Raw genomic sequence first — 8,189 nt, 5'->3', positions numbered from 1 at the left:
GAAAATGAAAATGTTTACTTCTAAATTCCTTCGGGTATGATAGAGAAACTACTGGCTAATCCTTTTGCAGGAGATGGAACATTGCGTCCCGATTTACACTTAATCTATGTGGATGAAGTTCGTGGATTATTTAAGCTTGCAGGTGTGCCCGATGATGTTATCAATAAGAAGGTCTTCCCTTTATATTTGAAGGGAGATGCATTGACATGGTATCGGCTATGTGATGATATGGGATCATGGGACTACAAACGGTTGAAATTGGAATTCCATCAGAAGTTTTATCCTATGCATCTTGTTCATCGTGATCGTAATTATATATATAATTTTTGGCCTCGCGAAGGAGAAAGCATCGCTCAAGCTTGGGGGAGGCTTAAGTCAATGTAATATTCATGCCCCAATCATGTACTCTCAAGAGAAATGATTATTAATTTTTATGCTCGGCTTTCTCACAATAATCGCTCCATGCTCAATACTTCATGTACTGGCTCTTTTATGATGAAGACTATTGAATTCAAATGGAATTTACTGGAAAGAATTAAACGCAACTCTGAAGATTGGGATCTCGACGAAGGTAAGGAGTCGGGTATAACACCTAAGTTTGATTGTGTTAAATCTTTTATGGATACCGATGTTTTCCGTAAATTTATTAGCACTAAATATGGACTTGACTATGAGATAGTAGCTTCTTTCTGTGAATCTTTTGCTGCTCATGTTGATCTCCCTAAGGAGAGTGGTTTAAATATCATCCTCCCATAGAAGTAAAAGTAGTTGAACCTATTAAAGTTGAAGAAAAGACTATCACTTATAATGATCCTATTGTTCCTACTGCTTAAGTTGAGAAACCACCTTTTCCTGTTAGTATAAAGGATCATGCTAAAGCTTCAACTGTGGTTCGTAAAAGTAATATTAGAACTTATACACCTCCTGAGCAAGTTAAAGTTGAACCTAATATTGCTATTGTTAAAGATCTCTTGTCTGATAATATCGATGGGCATGTTATATACTTCTGTGATGATACTGCTAGAATTGCTAAACCTGGTGCTAAAGATAAACATAGACCTGTGGTAGGCATGCCTGTTATTTCTGTTAAAATAGGAGATCATTGTTATCATGGCTTGTGTGATATGGGTGCTAGTGCTAGTGCAATACCTATTTACTTATACAAAGAAATTATGCATGATATTGCACCGGCTGAGATAGAAGATATCGATGTTACCATTAAGGTTGCCAATAGAGATACTATTTTACCAATTGGGATTGTTAGAGATGTTGAGGTCTTGTGTGGGAAGGCTAAATATCCTGCTGATTTTCTTGTTCTTGGTTCCCCACAAGATAGCTTTTGTCCCATTATATTTGGTAGACCCTTCTTGAACACTGTTAATGCTAAGATAGACTGCGAAAAGGATGTTGTTACTATTGGTTTGGATGATATGTCTCATGTGTTTAATTTCTCTAAATTTCGTAGACAACCTCGCGTGATGAGGAATTGCCTAGTAAGGATGAAATTATTGGTCTTGCTTCTATTGCCGTGCCTCCTAGTGATCCTTTAGAACAATATTGGCTAGACCATGAGAATGATATGTTTATGAATGAAAGAAGGGAAATAGATGAAGTATTCTTTAAACATGGACCTATTATGAAACACAATTTTCCTGTTGAAATCCTAGGGGGTCCTCCTCCACCCAAGGGTGATCCCGTGTTTGAGCTTAAACCGTTGCCTGATACTCTTAAATATGCTTATCTTGATGAAAAGAAGATATATCCTGTTATTATTAGTGCTAACCTTTCAGAGAAGGAGGAAGAAAAATTACTGAAAACTCTGAAGAAGCACCGTGCTGCTATTGGATATACTCTTGATGATCTTAATGGCATTAGTCCCACTCTATGCCAACACAAAATAAATTTGGAGAAAGATGCCAAACCAGTTATTGATCATCAACGACGTCTGAATCCTAAGATGAAGGAAGTGGTAAGAAAGGAAATACTAAAGCCCCTTGAGGCAGGTATAATTTATCCCGTTGCTGATAGTCAGTGGGTAAGTCCTGTCCATTGTGTCCCTAAGAAGGGAGGTATTACTGTCGTTCCCAATGATAAAGATGAATTGATTCCGCAAAGAATTATTACAGGTTATAGGATGGTAATTGATTTCCGCAAATTAAATAAGGCTACTAAAAAGATCATTACCCCTTACCTTTTATTGATCAAATGCTAGAAAGATTATCCAAACATACACATTTTTGCTTTCTAGATGGTTACTCTGGTGTCTCTGAAATACCTGTGTCAGCTGATGATCAAGCAAATACCACTTTTACTTGCCCTTTCGGTACTTTTGCTTATAGACGTATGCCTTTTGGTTTATGTAAAGCACCTGCTACCTTTCAAAGATGCATGATTGCTATATTTTCTGACTTTTGTGAAAAGATATGTGAGGTTTTCATGGACAATTTCTCCGTTTATGGATCCTCTTTTGATGATTGCTTGAGCAACCTTGATCGAGTTTTGCAGAGATGTGAAGAAACTAACCTTGTCTTGAATTGGGAGAAGTGCCACTTTATGGTTAATGAAGGTATTTTCTTGGGGCATAAAATTTCTAAAAGAGGTAGTGAAGTTGATAAAGCTAAAGTTGATGCTATTGAAAAGATGCCATGTCCCAAGGACATCAAAGGTATAAGAAGTTTCCTTGGTCATGCTAGTTTTTATAGGAGGTTCATTAAGGACTTCTAAAAAATTTCTCGGCCTCTGACTAATCTCTTACAAAAAGATATACCTTTCGTTTTTGATGATGATTGTGTAGAAGCATTTGAAATACTTAAGAAAGCATTGATTTCTGCACCTATTGTTCAGCCACCTGATTGGAATTTACCTTTTGAAATTATGTGTGATGCTAGCAATTATGCTGTAGGTGCTGTTCTAGGGCAAAGAGTTGATAAGAAATTAAATGTTATTCAATATGCTAGTAAAACTCTAGACAATGCCCAGAGAAATTATGCCACTACTGAAAAGTAATTTTTAGCAGTTGTATTTGCTTGTGATAAGTTCAGACCTTATATTGTTGATTCTAAAGTAACTATTCACACTGATCATGCTGCTATTAAATATCTTATGGAAAAGAAAGATGCTAAACCTAGATTTATTAGATGGGTTCTCTTGCGAAAAGAATTTGATTTACATATTATTGATAGAAAGGGAGCTGAGAACCCTGTTGCAGATAACTTGTCTAGGTTAGAAAATGTTCTTGATGACCCACTACCTATTGATGATAGCTTTCCTGATGAACAATTAAATGTTATAAATGCTTCTCGTACTGCTCCATGGTATGCTGATTATGCTAATTACATTGTTGCTAAATTTATACCACCTAGTTTCACATACCAGCAAAAGAAAAAGTTTTTCTATGATTTAAGACATTACTTCTGGGATGACCCACATCTTTATAAAGAAGGAGTAGATGGTGTTATTAGGCGTTGTGTACCTGAGCATTAACAGGAACAGATCCTACGCAAGTGTCACTCCGAGGCTTATGGAGGGCACCACGCTGGAGATAGAACTGCACATAAGTTATTGCAATCCGGTTTTTATTGGCCTACTCTCTTCAAGGATGCTCGTAAGTTTGTCTTATCTTGTGATGAATGTCAAAGAATTGGTAACATTAGTAGACGTCAAGAAATGCCTATGAATTATTCACTTGTTATTGAACCATTTGACGTTTGGGGCTTTGATTATATGGGACCTTTTCCTTCCTCTAATGGGTATACACATATTTTAGTTGTTGTTGATTACGTTAATAAGTGGGTAGAAGCTATTCCGACTAGTAGTGCTGATCATAACACCTCTATTAAGATGCTTAAAGAAGTTATTTTTCCCAGGTTTGGAGTCCCCAGATATTTAATGACCGATGGTGGTTCACATTTTATTCATGGTGCTTTTCGTAAAATGCGTGCTAAGTATGATGTTAATCATAGAATTGCATCCCCTAATCACCCACAGTCTAGTTGTCAAGCAGAATTGAGTAATAGAGAGCTCAAATTAATTTTGCAAAAGACTGTTAATAGATCTAGAAAGATTTGGTCCAAGAAACTTGATGATGCATTATGGGCCTATAGAACTGCATATAAAAATCCTATGGGTATGTCTCCGTATAAAATGGTTTATGGAAAAGCATGTCATTTACCTCTCGAACTAGAACATAAGGCATACTAGGCCATTAAAGAGCTCAATTATGATTTTAAACTTGCTGGTGAGAAGAGGTTATTTGACATTAGCTCACTTGATGAACGGAGAACCCAAGCCTATGAGAATGCCAAATTGTTTAAGGAAAAAGTTAAAAGATGGCATGAAAAAAGGATACAAAAGCATGAGTTTAATGTAGGTGATTATGTATTGTTATACAACTCTCGTTTAAGATCTTTTGCTGGAAAACTTCTCTCTAAATGGGAAGGTCCTTACGTTATCGAGGAGGTCTATCGTTCCGGTGCCATAAAAATCAACAACTTTGAAGGCACAAGTCCGAAGGTGGTGAACGGTCAAAGAATCAAACATTATATCTCAGGTAACCCTATAAATGTTGAAACTAATGTTGTTGAAACCGTAACACCGGAGGAATACATAAGAGACACTTTCTAGAACGTTTCAGACCCCGAAAAGTTATAGGTATGTGGTACGGTAAGTAAACCGACTACAGAACAGTTCTAATTGCAAACTTTCTCTGTTTTGGAATATTTAGAAAAATAGGAAAATAAGAAGCAGTCCGGGAAGGAAACGAGGCTTCCACGAGGGTGGGAGGCGCGCCCTACCCCCTGGGCGCGTCCCCCTGCCTCGTGGGCACCTCGTGTGCTCTCCGGACTCCGTTTTCTTGCACGATACTTCTTTCGGTCGGTAAAAATTCATTATATAAACTCCCGAAGATTTTGACTCCCGTATCACGCAATTATCCTCTGTTCTTGTTTCGAGTTGCATTATTTTCTGTCAGGGTTGTCTAGGCCAGGCATCATGTCGTCCTCCTCCTCCAACAATGGTGACAACGATGCTTGGCTAATGAAGATAGAGCTGAAGAGGGAAGAACCCATGGAGATCAACAAAGATGAAGGGATCAATAAGGCCACAGAGGACCAAGCTCCGGCAGCAGAAGACATCCTTCAACTTGATCACAATCTTCTTACCCCAACTGAGATCGAAGCTTTCAAGATGATTGAGTTAGCTCGTATAAAAAAGAAGTATCTCACATGTGAAAATATTTTGTTGAGGGAGCATATAAAATCGCACTCAAGGGCATTATCTGCAAGTTGGAGGACCTCTTACGCTCGATGGACGACAAGCCCACATCATCAACAACTCCACCATCACCTTCGCCAGCAAAGGAGATATAATCACATGGGTATGGGCACTCCCCTTGGCAACTGCCAAGCTTGGGGGAGGTGCCCCGGTATTGTATCACCATCACACTCCTATCTTTACCGTTTTTCTTAGTTCGATCCTTTTGGTAATATCTTGATCTAGTAGAATAAAGTTTTAATATGATTTAGTTTTGAGTTTTGCTTTATGATCCCTCTATGTAATCAAGTCCGTGAGCTATATAATAGAGATTAGTGTTGGGTCAAGGGCTTGATTATCTTGCTATGATTATGAGTGAATAAAAGAAAAAGAAAGAATAAAAAGAGATCATATTGATTTTATGGAGAGTAATGACTTCACATAGAAAGAGTATGATGATTAAAAGTTGTTGAGAGTTGACAAACATAGTTTTGGTCATCGTTGCAATTAATAGGAAGTAATAAAGAAAGAGAGGTTTCACATATAAATATACTATATTGGACATCTTTTATGATTGTGAGCACTCATTAAAATATGACATGCTAAAGAGTTGATGTTGGACAAGGAAGACAACATAATGGGTCATGTTTTCTTATATCTGAGATAAAGTATATTGTCATGGATCATCCAACATGTTGAGTTTGCCTTTCTCCCTCATGCTAGCCAATTTTTTGCACCAAGTAGAAATACTACTTGTGCTTCCAAATACCCTTAAAACCAGTTTTGCCATGAGAGTCCACCATATCTACCTATGGATTGAGTAAGATCCTTCAAGTAAGTTGTGATCGGTGCAAGCAATAAAAATTGCTCTCTAAATATGTATGACTTATTAGTGTGGGAGAAAATAAGCTTTATACGATCTTGTGATGTGGAAGAAATAAAAGCGACGGACTGCATAATAAAGGTCCATATCACATGTGGCAATATAAAGTGACGTTCTTTCGCATTAAGATTTTGTGCATCCAACCCTGAAAGCGCATGACAACCTCTGCTTCCCTCTGCGAAGGGCCTATCTTTTACTTTTATTTTCTACCTTATGCAAGAGTCATGGTGATCTTCACCTTTCCTTTTTACATTTTATATCCTTTGGCAAGCACCTTGTGTTGGAAAGATCCTGATATATATATATATATATATATATATATATATATATATATATATATATATATATATATATATAATTGGATGCAAATTAGAATGAACTATTATTGTTGACATTACCCTTGAGGTAAAAGGTTGGGAGGCGAAACTATAAGCCCCTATCTTTCTCTGTGTCCGATTAAAACTCCCTAACCACAAGTATTGCGTGAGTGTTGTGAAAGACTAAATGATAGTTGAGTATGTGGACTTGCTGAAAAGCTCTTACATAGACTCTTTATGATGTTATGATAAATTGCAATTGCCTCAATGACTGAGATTATCGTTTGTTAGTTCTCAATGAAGTTTCTGATTCACACTTGACATTGTGGATAGATTGTTACTTTATCATAAGAAATAATATGACAATATCCATATATGTTACTGTTATAAGAATGATCATGATGCCCTCATGTCCGTATTTTATTTTATCGACACCTCTACCTCTAAACATGTGGACATATTTATCATTATCGGCTTCCGCTTGAGAACAAGTGAGGTCTAAGCTTGGGGTAGTTGATATGTCCATTTTGCATCATGCTTTTATATCGATATTTATTGCATTATGGGCTGTTATTACACATTATGTCACAATACTTATGCTTATTCTCTCTTATTTTACAAGGTTTACATAAAGAGGGAGAATGCAGGCAGCTGGAATTCTGGGCTGGAAAAGGAGCAAATATTAGAGACCTATTCTGCACAACTCCAAAAGTCCTTAAACTCCACGGAAGTTATTTTTGGAAATAATAAAAAATACTGAGCGAAGAAAATACCAGAGGGGGCCCACACCCTGGCCACGAGGGTGGGGGCGCGCCCCCTACCTCGTGGGCCCTCTGGTGGCCCTCCGGTGCCCATCTTATGCTATATGAAGTCTTTCATCTGAGAAAAAATCATAAGCAAGCTTTCGGGATGAGACTCCGACGCCACGAGGCGGAACCTTGGCGGAACCAATCTAGGGCTCTTGCAGAGCTGTTCTGCCGGGGACACTTCCCTCCGGGAGGGGGAAATCATCGCCATCGTCATCACCAACACTCCTCTCATCGGGAGGGGCCCAATCTCCATCAACATCTTCACCAGCACCATCTCCTCTCAAACCCTAGTTTATCTCTTGTATCCAATCTTTGTCTCATAGCCTGGGATTGGTACCTGTAGGTTGCTAGTAGTGTTGATTACTCCTTGTAGTTGATGCTAGTTGGTTTACTTGGTGGAAGATCATATGTTCAGATCCATTATGCATATTAATACCCCTCTGATTATGAACATGAATATGCTTTGTGAGTAGTTACGTTTGTTCCTGAGGACATGGGAGAAGTCTTGCTATTAGTAGTCATGTGAATTTGGTATTCGTTCGATATATTGATGAGATGTATGTTGTCTCACCTCTAGTGGTGTCATGTGAACGTCGACTACATGACACTTCACCATTGTTTGGGCCTAGAGGAAGGCATTGGGAAGTAATAGGTAGATGATGGGTTGCTAGAGTGACAGAATCTTAAACCCTAGTTTATGCGTTGCTTCGTAAGGGGCTGATTTGGATCCATATGTTTCATGCTATGGTTAGGTTTACCTTAATACTTCTTTTGTAGTTGCGGATGCTTGCAATGGGAGTTAATCATAAGTGGGATGCTTGTCCAAGTAAGGACAGCACCCAAGCACCGGTCCACCCACATATCAAATTATCAAAGTACCGAACGCGAATCATATGAACGTGATGAAAACTAGCTTGACAATAATTCTCA

The sequence above is a fragment of the Triticum aestivum genome, chromosome 1D, assembly GCF_018294505.1.
Source record: "Triticum aestivum cultivar Chinese Spring chromosome 1D, IWGSC CS RefSeq v2.1, whole genome shotgun sequence".
Lineage (NCBI taxonomy): Eukaryota > Viridiplantae > Streptophyta > Magnoliopsida > Poales > Poaceae > Triticum > Triticum aestivum.
The sequence above is the reverse complement of the archived record's forward strand: the minus strand, read 5'-3'. Positions refer to the sequence as shown.